We start from the raw sequence: 14,680 nt of genomic DNA on the forward strand, positions 1-14,680 counted from the left end.
TATGATTTGAGGACAATTGCAATTCAGCCATCCGAACAACATTTATTAGAAATTTTGATGTTAAACATATCAATCCAAGATTTTAGGGAAATTTCATTTGGACTGTTTATTTGATCAATAGTTTTTAACTAAGAATGTTGGTCAACTAGCCAATTAAGGGTGATCATTTGATGATTTGGACACAAATTTTTTTCATCGTCTTCACTTCAGTTTATCAAACGATTGGTCAAGAAATCATTCTATGTTTCTCGTAAAATTTTGGTTTACTAGTCAATTATGAGCAGATCCATCCACAACAAAAATTCATGTTAACTTGATATTTGCCCAATCATTTATTAAGTAAAATCAGACTATGGTTTCAGAAAAATTTCAGTTTTGCCATCCAGCCAACATTTAATAAGAATGTTGGTTTAAATAAAACCATATTGTTAGGGAAATTTTATTTAACATTCTCACCAATAGTTTTTGATAAGAATTTTGGTTAACTTATCAGTTAAAGAGTTGTATAATTTAATAATTTTGAAAAAATTCTTCTTTTTCTATTCATTAGTAAATCAATTTATCATTCGAGTCAATCAAAAATAATTTTCTTCTTTTATTAATTCAGTTGATCAAGGGTGGTCATGAAACAGTCCAAGATTTTAGGAAAATTTCAATGAAACCATCAAAACTATTATGAAGAAAGAATTTTGGATTACTAGACCTTTAAAGACATTATTCCAACAATAATTTTAATATTTAAGAATATCAAACGATTAATCAAGAAATCAATCAATGATTTTGGTAAAATTTTAACTGAAGCACGAATCTGACACAATAATACTAAATACCATTTTCGTTTACTGGAAAATTTAATAAATCATTTCAAGAATTTGCGTAAATTTTAACTTTCACTTCATATTCAACAACTATAAAATACATGCAACAATAAATTGAGCAATTAATTTTTTTCTAGTTTAATATTGACAAATGTATTAGATTATAAAACAAATGTAATTTAATTTCAAATATGTTATACAATTTGAAATAAGAACTTTCGTATACTTGATAATTCAAGAGATTTCCTATTCAATAATTTTCGTAAAAATGTGTAGAGATTAGTGACCGTTAATCGATAGTAATTCAGATATCGTGAGATGCGGTCGGGTGTGATGTAGGTTTCAGAAAAACATTTTCTTTATCGTGCCAACGTTTCGATCATTTATTGAGATCATCAAAGTGCTCTCAACACGACACGCAAGGATGGCACAATTACACAGAAGACAAACACTTTGAGTGAGTAGAAATACTTTGTTTGAATATAAAATATATTTTGCATTGTATAAATTCACTTTTCCACATCCTAAATGTATTTGTTAAATGTAAACATTGTTTGTAAATCCCAGGCCCTGAAGATGATCTCAATAAAGGTTGGAACGTTGGCACGATAAAGAAAATGTTTTTCTGAAACCTACATCACACCAGACCGCATCTCACGATATCTAAATAAATAAGTACTATCACACTAATCTAAATAATTTTCACATCTAAACATAAATGTATTAAGTAAGAATTTTGGTTTTCTAGTGGATTGGACATTTAGAATATTAAAAATTTGGGAAAAAATTAAATTTTTGGTTATCCAAAAAATATTATATTTTTATTACATGTTGACGAATTATTGAATAGTTAAATGAAATATTGGTCAAATGTCCAGTTAACATGAAATTTTCCTAACATCAAGGAAAAATAGATAAACGATTTGTTTAATTGGCTAGTTAACTATCATAATTAATTAAAATTACTGATCAAATGGCAAGTTAACATGAAATTTGTCTAAAATCATGGAATGACTTCAATTGGGTAGTAAATGAAAATTCTTGCTTAATAAATTGATGGCTACATGAAAAGTTAAATAGACATTTATCTAAAATCACCGTCCGACTTCTTGAAATTTTTATCAAATGCCAAGTTATTATAAAATTTTCCTAAAATCACAGTCTGAGATTCAAATTGTCGATCAATTTTCAAATTAATTATTCAGAAATCGTGAGATGCAGTCTGGTGTGATGTAGGTTTCAGAAAAACATTTTCTTTATCGTGCCAACGTTTCGATCTTTATTGAGATCATCTTCAGGGCCTGGGATTTACATATATATTTTATATATTTTGCATTGTATAAATTCACTTTTTTCCACATCCTACATGCATTTGTTAAATGTAAACAGTGTTTGTAAGTCCCAGGCTCTGAAGATGATCTCATTAAATATCGAAACGTTAGCCCGATAAAGAAAATGTTTTTCTGAAACCTACATCACACCAGACCGCATCTCACGATTTCTGAATAATTAGTTAATGATATGTTTTGTTCATCTGGTGACAATAAAGTTTTTCAATCATGTTGGTGATCCTGGTCATTATGCACTACAACTACAATTTTTCCAACCAGATTATCAATAAGATTAGATATATTTTTTTCTTTCCAAATGATAGATTGGGGATGAGGCCTGGTCTCATTCCCAATCTACCTTTTGGAAAGAAAAAATATATTTAAACTGAGAAGGCTGATCAATCACCAAAGGAAATATTAATAAGTTTAGATTTAAAGTACGAATATATCTTAGCAGTTAAACGAGTTAAATGTTTTGTTTAATTAAGGCAAAGTGAAGGTAGACTAAGATTAGCTATATATCTTCATTTCCTAATTAACTCTGGTAATTGTAATATAAATTGGGAGATAACATTTGGTCAGAAAAATGTTTATTAACAAAAAATGATAGTATTATAGTTTTTATTATTATTAACGATGTATTTAGGCAGCAGGTTGATGTATGAGGATAGACTTTATCCTTATTTATAAGGATTATTGACTGATTATTTTTTGAGTAGTAATGTAAGTTGAGAAATGATCTTATATAAAATCAACGTTAGAAAACTTTTTTTAAGATTACATTTTCGTCTTTGTACGATAGGCTTAATTTTTTTGGTTGTCAGGATGACTATAGCTTTCATCGTCTAGTAAAACGGATCCGTTTTCCACCAATTATAGGGCGATAAATTTGTAAACAATAGGCCCAGAACGAGTACCTATCGGCCGAGAGAGTCGCCGCTATTAACAGGGTACCGCGTGTATCGCTTTGCATAATGTTGTGCGGCTTTGATGCATTGTAATGTTGAGTTTGCGGCGTGCCGTCATATGCTGCCCCCCTCCGTAAGCCGGAGTCAATGACTGTTTCATTGCCTGTTAACTATCGGGAAGACTTTGCCCCCTTATCTACACGCTTTCCGACCAGGCCATCGTTTACATAGTTCCGCTACTTTATTTCCCTCGACGTTCTGTCTCTCTCTCTCTCTCTCTCTCTCTCTCTCTCTCTCTCTTTTTTTTTTGTCTTACAGCGCTGCCGTATAAACTGTTTACAGGTCGACCGAATGATAGTCCGTTGTGTGTCTCGTTAGCGGGAAAATCTTAATTTTTAGCTCTTTCCTCTCTTCGAAACGCCTTTCTATTTTTAAAGAAGAGAAAGGACGTAATCGCCTAACAAAATTGCCCATGGACAGCTAGCTTTCTGTCTGGAGGAAATAGTTGGCTTCGAGTTAATCCCCTAAACATCCCCCAACAAAAATGCAGCGGGATTAAGAAATAAAACGCTTTAACAACTCAGAATCTCATTATAGCGGGGACAAGCGGACCAAAATTGATCAACAGACTGAATTGCGGCGGCTAAAAATTCACTAACCAGATAGGACTTACATAGCTCCTCACATGGGTCATATTGGGACTATATAGCTTCCGGCTTTTTATTAGACCATATTTTATTTATATTATTAGGCTTTACTAGTGGCTCTTCAGTTATATTACCGGATTTTTTAAATTTATAACTTTTATTTATTCGCGAATGGACAACCTTTTACTACATCTCAAAGAATGTCTTCTACCACTCCCAACTGAGCTGTAGTAGTAGTAGGTATTTAGTAAGTATTGGATAGTTTTTGACTTAGTGTTATGCCTCTCTCCTGGAGTTGTGAGTTTTAACTTGATCCAGTGGGCAGAGTGGTAATTAAGTATGTGACTACATTGTCATTTTTCTGGTTTAACTGATAATTATAGTAATTACAAAATTCTGATTGGATTTAGATGATGAGTACATGTTGAAACCTTATATCATATAAGCAGATTGGGAGAAATAAATTGTCTTTTCCACAATTTATCTCTTACTTCCTTTTAGCGTGAAATTTACAAGATTTTGGACAATTAAAAAAGGCAAAATTCTGATTCTTGGTTCATATAAAGAATCACTGGTTTATAGGAGAAGTATAAGCATTTTACATAATTTTGATGGACTTCTTGATCTTTTTTAATGTGTGGTGTTTAGTGACCGTTAGTCAATGGTTGTCCGGAGAACGTGAGATGCGGTCTGTTGTGACGTAGGTTTTAGAAAAACATTTTCATTATAATGCCACGTTTCGATCTTTATTGAAATCATCTTCAGGGCTCAAAGTGTTTGTTTTCCGTTTGTTTCCCTGAAGATAAACTCAGATCAAAATGTTGGCATGATAAAGAAAATGTTTGTCTAAAACCTACGTCACACCAGACCGCATCTCACGATCTCCGAATAATCTTTTTTTTAATCTTGATCTGTCTTGATTAACTGAGGATGTCCAATCAGCGCAAATAGGCCGACCAAACTACAGGTTGCTTCTCCTGCAGATTTCAAGAGGTCTTGTCACAATAAGTAGATATTCAGCCCTCGTAAAAATTAACGATTTTCAGCATTATTAGCAACTTTATGTAAAACATATTACATGTCTGTTCTCGCCGGATTCTCTCTGTAAGGGGCTTTGTGAGAGAACCAGGGAGTACAGACTGACCCAGTAATGTGACCAGTTTCAATCAATTGAACAGAATGTTGAGTGTATTATTTTTAAAAGAATAGGCAAAATTGTTACTCTTGATTCACCAAGAAAAATAACTATAAACCTTTTTCTTAATCGAAACTTGCATCGGCTATCAATCAGAGAACTTTTTTCTTGAAATGCAAACAACACTAGGCCCTGAAGATGATCTCAATAAAGATTGAAACGTTGGCACGATAAAGAAAATGTTTTTCTAAAAAAAAGGCCGTGGCCACTTAATTTGTCGCCGAGAATCCAATTGATTACACGACATTTGAGAGGGAAAATTCAAAAGGTGGGGTTGAGATGGGAAGTTAGTGCCCGAGGGGATCAAGTCACGATAGCTCAAGTGGTAGAGTAGTGGTGTATCTAGCCGTAGGTCGTGGGTTCGAATCCCGCTCGTGACACTGACTTTTTTATCTCAACTAAAAACCTTAATTAACTGAATGATATTAATTGGTCAATCGGACCACGAAAACTAGTGAGTTTTTCTAAAACCTACGTCACACCAGACCGCATCTCACGATCTCCAAATAATAATTAACAAACGGTCACTAAACACCACAGACTTTTTCGTAATTTGTTAATACAGCAGTTTATTACTCTAGCACTGATATTACAGATTATGTTATTGTAATATTTGTTCTAAGGCTTCTGAGAGGTGATGAATCTTGGTAGTTTCCTATCATTTTGGTCTACCTTCTTTGCTATTTTAGCCTGACAGACCCATTTCGGGTTCTTGGCTTCTTATCAATCTTGATTAAACTAAACATGAAATAAAGAGCGCGTACATGCGCAACCAAAATGATTGGAACGTTTAAACTGCAACAAATGGGCTTTTTTTTTAAAAACACTGGCACTCCTAAGGTTGATATAATCTCTGCTGTTGCGAACCCTCGTAAAACAATCCGTGGAAACATTGCATTTTACGGGTGAATGGCTGAAAACAATAAAACAATACACTGTTCCCTTAAATCTCAAAAACATGCTGAAGGTGATTACTGAATGCAGGAATAAAACACACACAGGTCAATAAGATTGATAAAACGAGAAATGGAAAGCAAATTGCAAATTCGCATTAAAAGAATGATACGACAGAAATTATGCACGCATATCATCGGGCACAAATACCTTCATTAAAGGCCAATCGGCCTTCACTATGTTTGAAGTAGTTCCGCATTTAGAAAATAAGTAAACCATGCTAACCTACAAAAAGTAATTTACATCTTTAATGGCTACAAGCGAATCGAGAACTGTCAGTAATGATCTGACTCCAAGACATCAGTTATATTCAGACCACCCAGTTACATTTCACAATTACTCTTATAATTGTTTCGCTTTTCTTTTCCTTCTACAACAAAATAATTAGCAAAGAGTGCAGCCATTCGATATAAATAAACTAAACAAACTTATAAACGAAGAATTATACCTTGTTTGATCATGTTCATAGAGTATGTAAAACTGGAAATTTGGCAATTCTCACTTGATCAGGTTAACAGCTTAATAAACAAATAATCGTTATTGTATGTTTTGCATTTTAGTCTTAAATAATGAAAGAAATGTAATCTTATAGAGAAATATTGTTTTAAAAAAGGCATGTACAAGTAAGTAACGAATTCAATAGTTATCTATCAAGCTTTCGACCTATTTTAAGGTCATCACCAGGGTGAAATAATCTTAAATTTGTCTATAAATTGATATAGTTAAGTTTTTAATAGATGGTTTCACATTTCTTTGAAGACCGACTCAGACCCAACATTGCCAAGGTCTGCGATCAGAGATTTTTGATCACTAATACCTTAGTATCTTTTTGTTTTTTCTAAATTGTAGCCGTAGTCTCCCTGTTTTTTAGGTTTTAATCGTTTTCAACAAAATAACCAAAACACTAAAAACTTTATAGGTGTTTTTTTAAAGTCTAGACATTATTTTATCACTAACAAATACACCTCTATTTTATTTTTCTGAATTCCCATAGTTTCCTGTGTTTTTTAAGTATTAATGGTTTTCAATAAGCTACCAAAAAACGTTTATAGATGAATATTATAGAGCAAAATTTTTTTTATCTGTGATAGTTTAGTATTTATGTTTTATTTTATTAATCTATTTTTTTGTTGAGAAAAGCACCTTTTTCATTTTTTTCCCGACGTTTCGACCTTTCAGCGCATACAGTGTGGTGCTATTCTTTTGGTGTCACATTGCTGTGGGTTGAAATTGTTGTGTCACAACAAAAACATCGGCTAAAAATGAAAAACGTGTTTTTCTAAATTGCCTCATTCTTGACCGTTCCTCTTGAATCCAACATATTATTATTATATTTTTTTTTATAATTCCGACGATGATCGAAGGAACATATCCAATAGCTTACAGATTTTTTTCCGCACTGCACTGTTATGGTCGATGCGGTGTCACGAGCCCAATGATTAGGATTGGGTATCTCGGATAAACAATAAGAGGGAGAGAGAGAACTGGACCTCGGAACTCAGGTGTGCGAGAGATCCCGAGTAATAAGGATTCACAGGATTGAGTACCTTTGATTTATATTATATGTTTCATTTTATTTGCTTTGGTGGAGTTGAAAATTAGTTTAATTTGATTTTGTTTATTATCGTATAAATTCAGTATTTTAGTTTAATTTAAAATAAGGAAGGCTTTATTAATTATTTGGTGTTAGCTTTATTGAGATTTTGGGTTCAATAAATGTGGAATAATTAAAAGTTATCTCGTTTTATTTTATTTATTAATTCAAGGTTAATTAATAGTAAACGTCGTTACTATTTGATAACGGGCGTTACAAGGGTACTCAATACTCCGCCATCGGCCCTAAAGTCTAAAAAGATCACCCACTTACAACAAACAAATAAATAAATTACTTACAAATAAATACACGACACAATAAAACACAACACAGATACACTTATTTACACACAGATATTCACGTTTTATACACTATTTACAAGTGAGGAAACACCCCCGTTTCTATTAAAAAGCGGAATAGGGGATCCAACATCTGACTTGCTTGCCCCAGTACCGTTTTTATGTCGGAGTTCATGCCTACTCGCTCCTGTAGGGGGCCAAGGCACGGCACACCTCGACAAGATGAGACACCTGAGCAACCTTTCTCTACAAGCGGGACACCTGCGCGGGTTTTGACCCAGAAGCAGATGTCCGTGTGTCAGACGGGTATGGCCAATCCTCAACCGAGTTAACACGATCCTTTCATTTCATTTCAGATTCTCATGAGGCCATCGTTCAGTCGTGCCCTTAACTCGCAGGAGCTTCTCGGACGACCCGGCCCACTGACGCTGCCAACGCTTTCTCATAGCGTTCTTTACTGCTCGCACAGCGTCACCGGGCCGGATCGTGGTAGCTTGGTCCGGAGGGCGAGATGTCCCAGCTTTCGCTGCACGTTCGTTGCCCTCCAGCCCGACGGGTCCGGGTACCCAGACAACTACTACCGATTTAATGAAATATCCGCAGTATCGCATATCTCCAGGTAGTGTCATACGCCTTCTCGATGTCGAAGAACACGGCCAGGGCCTGTTCTTTGTTCAGAAATGTGTTCTGAACAGCTGCCTCGAGCTAACAAGCATGATCCGCCGCGGAACGATGCCTGCGGAATCCTGCCTGCGGAATGAACTCCTTTCATCTCAAGGTACCAGGTCAAACAAACATTGTCCAAGGACTCCAGGAGTTTACTTAGGCAGGTTGTCAGAGAAATCGGTCTACAACTCGCAGTCAGACTCTGGTCCCTCCTTAAGGACAGGTACAATAAGCGCCTCTCACCAACGGTCTGGATAGGAGCCCGTATCGCATATGGTGTTGAAAAATTCCAACATTCGATGCTTAGCCCCCTGGTGCAGGTGGCGAAGCATTTCATACAGGATACCATCGCGCCCCGGACAAGAATTCCGGGTGCGACCCAGTGCCGACTCTAGCTCACTCATCGTTAGTGGCATGTTATACGCCTCTCCAGTTTCACCGTCGAAGTCAATTGCAGTTTGTTCCAGCTCATTCTTGAGCATCCGAAAGCGGTCAGTGTACGCCGCCGAGCTGGAGACGGCAGCAAAGTGCCGTGCCAGCTCTTCGGCCACATCCGATGCCTCAGTCACACTCCCGCTGTCCGTTACCAATTTCGGCACCGACGGAGGCTTGCTCCGGCCAGAGATGGCTCTGACCCTGTTCCAGACATCCATTGACAGGGGTATGACAGTTCATGCCTAATACATAGATTTCCATGTAGTTAGTCTCTTTTGCTTGTGTTAGAGACGCCTCTCTCTGGCCCTACAAACTTTGTGTCTTGTTAGATTTTCCTCCGTCGGGTGTCTTCTGAAACTTCGGAATGACCGCCTCTTCTCCGCGTGTAACCTATCGCAAGCGTCGGTCCACCATGGTACTCGGTGTATGGAAATGGTCCAACGAGTCCTGGGGATATGCTCGCGGCGTGGTTAATGTCTCTCTCGATTAGATCGAGATCGATGTCCACATTTCCAATGAGATCAGGTATTGACATCGACGCGGAGAAAAGCTCCCAATCCGCACGCTTCAGATCCCATTTGGCAGGGGTGTTGTAAACTGCTCTTGAGAAGAAACTCCTCAGAAGTATCGAAAATGGTCACTCAAATGGGGGTCTTCCAATGGAGTCCATTCCAGTTGAGTTACCAGGGACAGCAACACTATCGACAAGTCAATCGCACTCAATCGCACTCAATCGTCCGTTGCTCAGATTTATATGTGTAGCAGCACCAATATTTAGGGGTATCAATGCTAATTCGCTAATAATATCCCCCAAATCTGTGACCCTGGCATCTGGCGAACTCAGACCCCCACCAAGGGTTGTGTCACCCAGCAGCATGATAGGTGGGGGGAGCCGCTCGATCAGGGCAGAGAGCTCACTGCCTCACTGGGGAAGGTATATCGAGCACAGGGTCATTGGTACTGGTATTCTAACGGCGACCGCCTGGATATTTGTCTCAAGTGTCACCTCACGCGCCTCTACATTTTCTCTTATAAAAATGGCCACCCCTCCGTGAGCCCTACCCCCCGGATCAGGCTGCACCTCTCTTGAGAAGGTTTTGTACTCTTTCAGTTCGAAAAGAGCCCTCGGTCGGACATGGGACTCGTGGAGGAGGATAGCCATTGGCACGTGTACTCTGGTGAGGAGCTGCAGCATATTTCTTTTGCTGGATACTCCTCTCCATTCCATTGTAAAATGGACTCCATCATTTATTCGGTTTTCTGGGGGTGTTTTCTTTCCTTTGGTCTGGGTCGACCTTTCTGCCAGCCTTTTTTCTTTCGTGCAGAGTTATCCGAAAGCACATCGGAGGACGACTCTGACTCCGATGTCGCCTCGGCGTCCGTTACCCACTTAATAAGTGGTAGAGTGTTTGAATCGGCAGGCGTACGGGCCGACGCCAGCGCGTAGCTCGCCGCGGACCCCCGACCTATCCAGCCTCTCTAAAGCTTAATCGGTCCACAAACTTTAGCCCCTATATTTCCTTTTCCATCGAGAGGACTGGGCAGCTGGCGGACCTAGCTGTGTGATTACCACCACAGTTTACACATGTCTGGGGATTGTCACATGCTGTTTCTTTCGAATGTGCTTCCCTGCCACATTCACAAATTTCCCTCAGTGACACCCCGCACAGTAGGGAGATGTGTCCGAATTTCTGGCATTTGTAGCATCTCATCGGGACCGGTATGTAAGGTCGTACTCTTAAGCGATAAAACGCTGATTTCACTTCCAGAGGACATACTGGGGTGTCAACCCGTCCCGTCGACGCCCAGCCTTCTAAATTCTAGCACCCCCTGGTCCTTCAGGCCTTCCTTGATGTCTTCGGTGCTGCTGTTCTTAAAGTCGCGGCAGGTCACCTCCCCCCCTTGAGGTATTCAACCTCTGGTGGGGAGCAACCTCGACCCCATGACCGGCGAGTGCCCTAAGTCTTGTTAATCTCGCTTTACATTGTTCATCGTTTATACCCACACACAATTTCCCTTCTCTTGTTTTTGTTATACTTTCTGTCTTGCCTATCGATTCTGTAACCTGTGCATGTCGTTTTAAAGCCTCCTTCTTTCCGAGAAATAACAAAGTACCTCGTGATATAGGCCTCCGCTAACGGAGCGATGCCCTGTATACGCGTACCCAGCGTCGAGCCTCTTTGCTTTTTCTTTTTGTTCTTTTTCCTTGCCGCGTTGTCTTCTCGTTCTTCATTTTTTTGTTCCTGGAGACGCTGGTGATAGTGGAGCAGATGGTTCCAGAGTCACAGCTTGCTCGTCCTTGGGGGAGCAGGTTAGTTCTCTCTTTCTTTTGGACGGAGCGAGCTTCCATTCTTCCTCCATTGTCGTGTTGTCCGTTTCGTTTCTGGTGTTCCGTACACCAACGTCGCTAGTGGGCTTCTGGGTCGCGAAGCCTCCACCACAGGTTCGATCAGTATATCTCCTTCAGAAACTTTCTGGATACTTGTAACATTATGTGTCACGTGGTTGAGTTCAACCCTCGTGGCATTGCAGTACCTTGATGACGACGCCCCGGGGCCTGCTCGCATGCCTCTGTCGGCCGCCGGCACTGGGGACCTTCCCCCCTGCACCGTAATGTTTATTCCATTTTTATTTTCCATTGGTAGTTTTTTGTCAGGGTGCCTTCCCTTAGTCTTTTATACCTACGACCAGGTTGGAAGAAGGGGGTGTTGGGGAAAGGGAAGTGTTAGGGAATGACGAAGAGTGGACATTATTTGAAGAGGGGTGGTCGCTTATCCCGGGATAACGGTGAGGCTCTTTTAGTTGCCTCATACGACAGGCAGAGAGACCGTGGGCCTATTCTACCCCGGAAGCCCACGGGTGCTGTAGTCTGTTATTTTTTATTTTATTTGTTTACGAGGGTTTGCAACAGCAGAGGTTATATCAACCCTCAGAGTGCCGGTGTTTTTGAAAAAGAGCCCATTTGTAAGTATGTCGAGTTCGAATGCAGGGCCGCTGGATTCGAACCCGGGACCTTCACCTTACAGTGATGAGCGCCGTGTCAACGCTTAAAGGATGATTCACGCTATACCGTGTCGGGGCCGAGCCGAGGCACGGAGAGTACACGGTCAAAGAATATTGACATTATTTTATATGCACCCATTCACGTTGTACCGAGCAGCGCCCGAGCCAGGCACGTGCTTGGAACGTGCCTCGGCCGTGCCTCGGTGAGAAAAGGGGCTGAACATTTCTCCCCGTGCCCGGGACGGTTGTCTACCCCAGTTTTATTGCGTCTTCCTCAGTGAAACGTTAAAAATGGATGACGAAATTCTTATTGAATGTGTGCGGAAGTACAGTTGCATTTACGATATGTCGCATCCAACGCAACTCTTTGTATAGTGTGGCAAATTCTCCCTCCAACTTTCGCTTTCGCCAAGTAGGATGCACGCCCCATCTCCTCTTTGCTGTGTGAAGTCGATCAACATGGTTTTCCCTTTCTTCTTCATCAAGTGCAACGGCAATTGCTGCTAGTTCAAGTTCTGAAAATTGCATTTTGCTTGTTACCCACTCACCAACACTCAGCCACGGTTCACACGGAACTACTACGGAACAGCATGCATAAAGGCTCGGACTCCACTCGGACGCTATGGCTCGGTTGAGACCCGGGCTCGGCCCCGACACGGTATAGCGTGAATCATCCTTAAACCGTTGCGGCCACCGACGCCCCGTTTTATTTATTATTCTGTTAATTCTGTTAGTATTCGTTTCCATATTTGTCTTTGTTTAATGGGATTGATGTTAGTCTTTTTAGTGAACCAACCCTAACCATCCCTAAAAGTCTTTTTAGTATAACGATATTTTAATACTGCTTTTTGTGTATGTCTAAGTGGTTTGAGTCGGCTTGTTTGCTAGTTGCCTTCGGTTTTCAGTGATGAGCGCCTCCCTCTGCCTGTTCCGTCGGTCCTGGCTTCTCTTACCTTTCTCCACCCGCAAACTCCTTGTATCTTCCCTTATACTTCCCTTCTTCGATTACAGCTGTGTGGCATACGGTGGTCTCTCGGAGAGGGAGAACGCGCGATTGAAGCGTATTTTCAATTGTTGCGTAAGATTTGTGTACGGCACCCCTCGGGGATCCCGGGTGTCGGGGTTGTATTTCCAACTTTCCTGGGTATTCCCCTCCTTCCGTGCCCAGTATTTCCTAGGTTGCTTTCTTTTCCAGTCCATCCACACTCGTCGTCCTCCTTATATCATCCAATCCCTCCAATTCAACTCCTCACATCACACCCGTAAAACCCGCTCATCCCCAATCGACCTTATCCTTCCGCAACATACAACCCATACCTTCGAAAGATCCTTTCTGATCCGAGCCCCTAAACTCTGGAACTCCCTTCCCCTATCTATTCGTCACGCTGCCTCCTTCTCCTCATTTAAATCCCATCTTTATAATCACCTCCTCTCCCTCCAAGCAGAGACCTCACGATAACATTTATTATTTTTGTCTTTGTTTAATATACCTCGTAATTTTCTCTTCTGGCCCGCCTTACTGGCATACATTGTGCCACGATTTCTATCTATCTTTTTTTTCCTTTTTTTTAAAATTATGTGACTTCATAGAAGGTTATTATATTTTGTCTCATGTAAATTATTCTAAGGGGACACCAGTCCCAGAATAAAGTTATTTTTCTTCTTCTTCTTCTTCTTCTTAAACCGTTGCGGCCACCGACGCCCCCAAAAAACATTTTATTGTGAGGAGATTTTATTGTTCTTGCATTTGTATTAATCACTTTTTTTTAACGGTATCCAACAAAGTACCCATTAAAAACTATATAGGGGGATTTTCGCAGTCGAAATATTTCTTATCACAATGATAAGGTCAATAATGGAATATCTAGGGCTTACTTTTTAATGCGCCTAGTTTCGCTGTTTGCTAGGCTTTAATCACTTTTCCACGGTCATGTGAAATTTGTTTGTAGAAATTGTTTTAATTTTTGGAGAGCGTTGCGGTAATAAGAAAAAGGGGTCAGCGATGATCAGCCTGATTGGAACGATTTATCAGCAGACCCCCAATTAGAAGTATTCTACTTTCTCTATTTTACAAAAAAAAAACATTTTGAACATGCAATAATCTAGAAAGATTATTTACATTAAGTATTAAACTACAATACAAATTTATCCGGAATTGTTTTCTCTTGTTTTTCAGTACGTTCCGTTTACCTTTTTTGAAAAAATGTTTTTGTAGTTGTTGACTGGACAAATATTACATATTGCTTAATAATACAACTAGGAAGTCTATTTTGAATATTTAAGTAACAATACTTGGACGTTGCGCTTGGATAGGCCTAGTAACTCTTCTAAATTGTTAGAAACATATATAGTAATAATCAAAAAAAATAAATAAAACAACAGTACAAGGATTGTTAAAAGTCGGTTTTCAATCAAAGAAAAAAAATAACGGAGCAGAAACTTTTTATGGCTTTATGGCCAGGTCGGCATATGCAGGATAAACGGACCTACTTACGCACTAATAATAGGAATTATTTAAAAATCTTACAATAAGAAACCTTTCTCCTCAGTCCGTTTACTAAACGTTATTGAGAAAATTTCAGGTCAGAAAAGGCACTATAATCGGATTTAATGGAATTGCCGAAGCCCCAGGTCAGAGACAAGCCAATAAACAACACCGGTTACCTTGGCCAGTCAACTATTCATTTTTGTTCCCGTTGTTCCGTCAAGTATCAATTATGGTTAATTAAGTCCAAATTAACGATAAGATTTCTTTAACAGAACAATAACATTTTTTAAAAATTATATTCAATACTTAGAAATAATATACATAAAAAAATATCTTACAAAA

The sequence above is a fragment of the Cimex lectularius genome, unplaced genomic scaffold, assembly GCF_000648675.2.
Source record: "Cimex lectularius strain Harlan isolate CLEC.00 unplaced genomic scaffold, Clec_2.1 scaffold130, whole genome shotgun sequence".
Classification (NCBI taxonomy): domain Eukaryota; kingdom Metazoa; phylum Arthropoda; class Insecta; order Hemiptera; family Cimicidae; genus Cimex; species Cimex lectularius.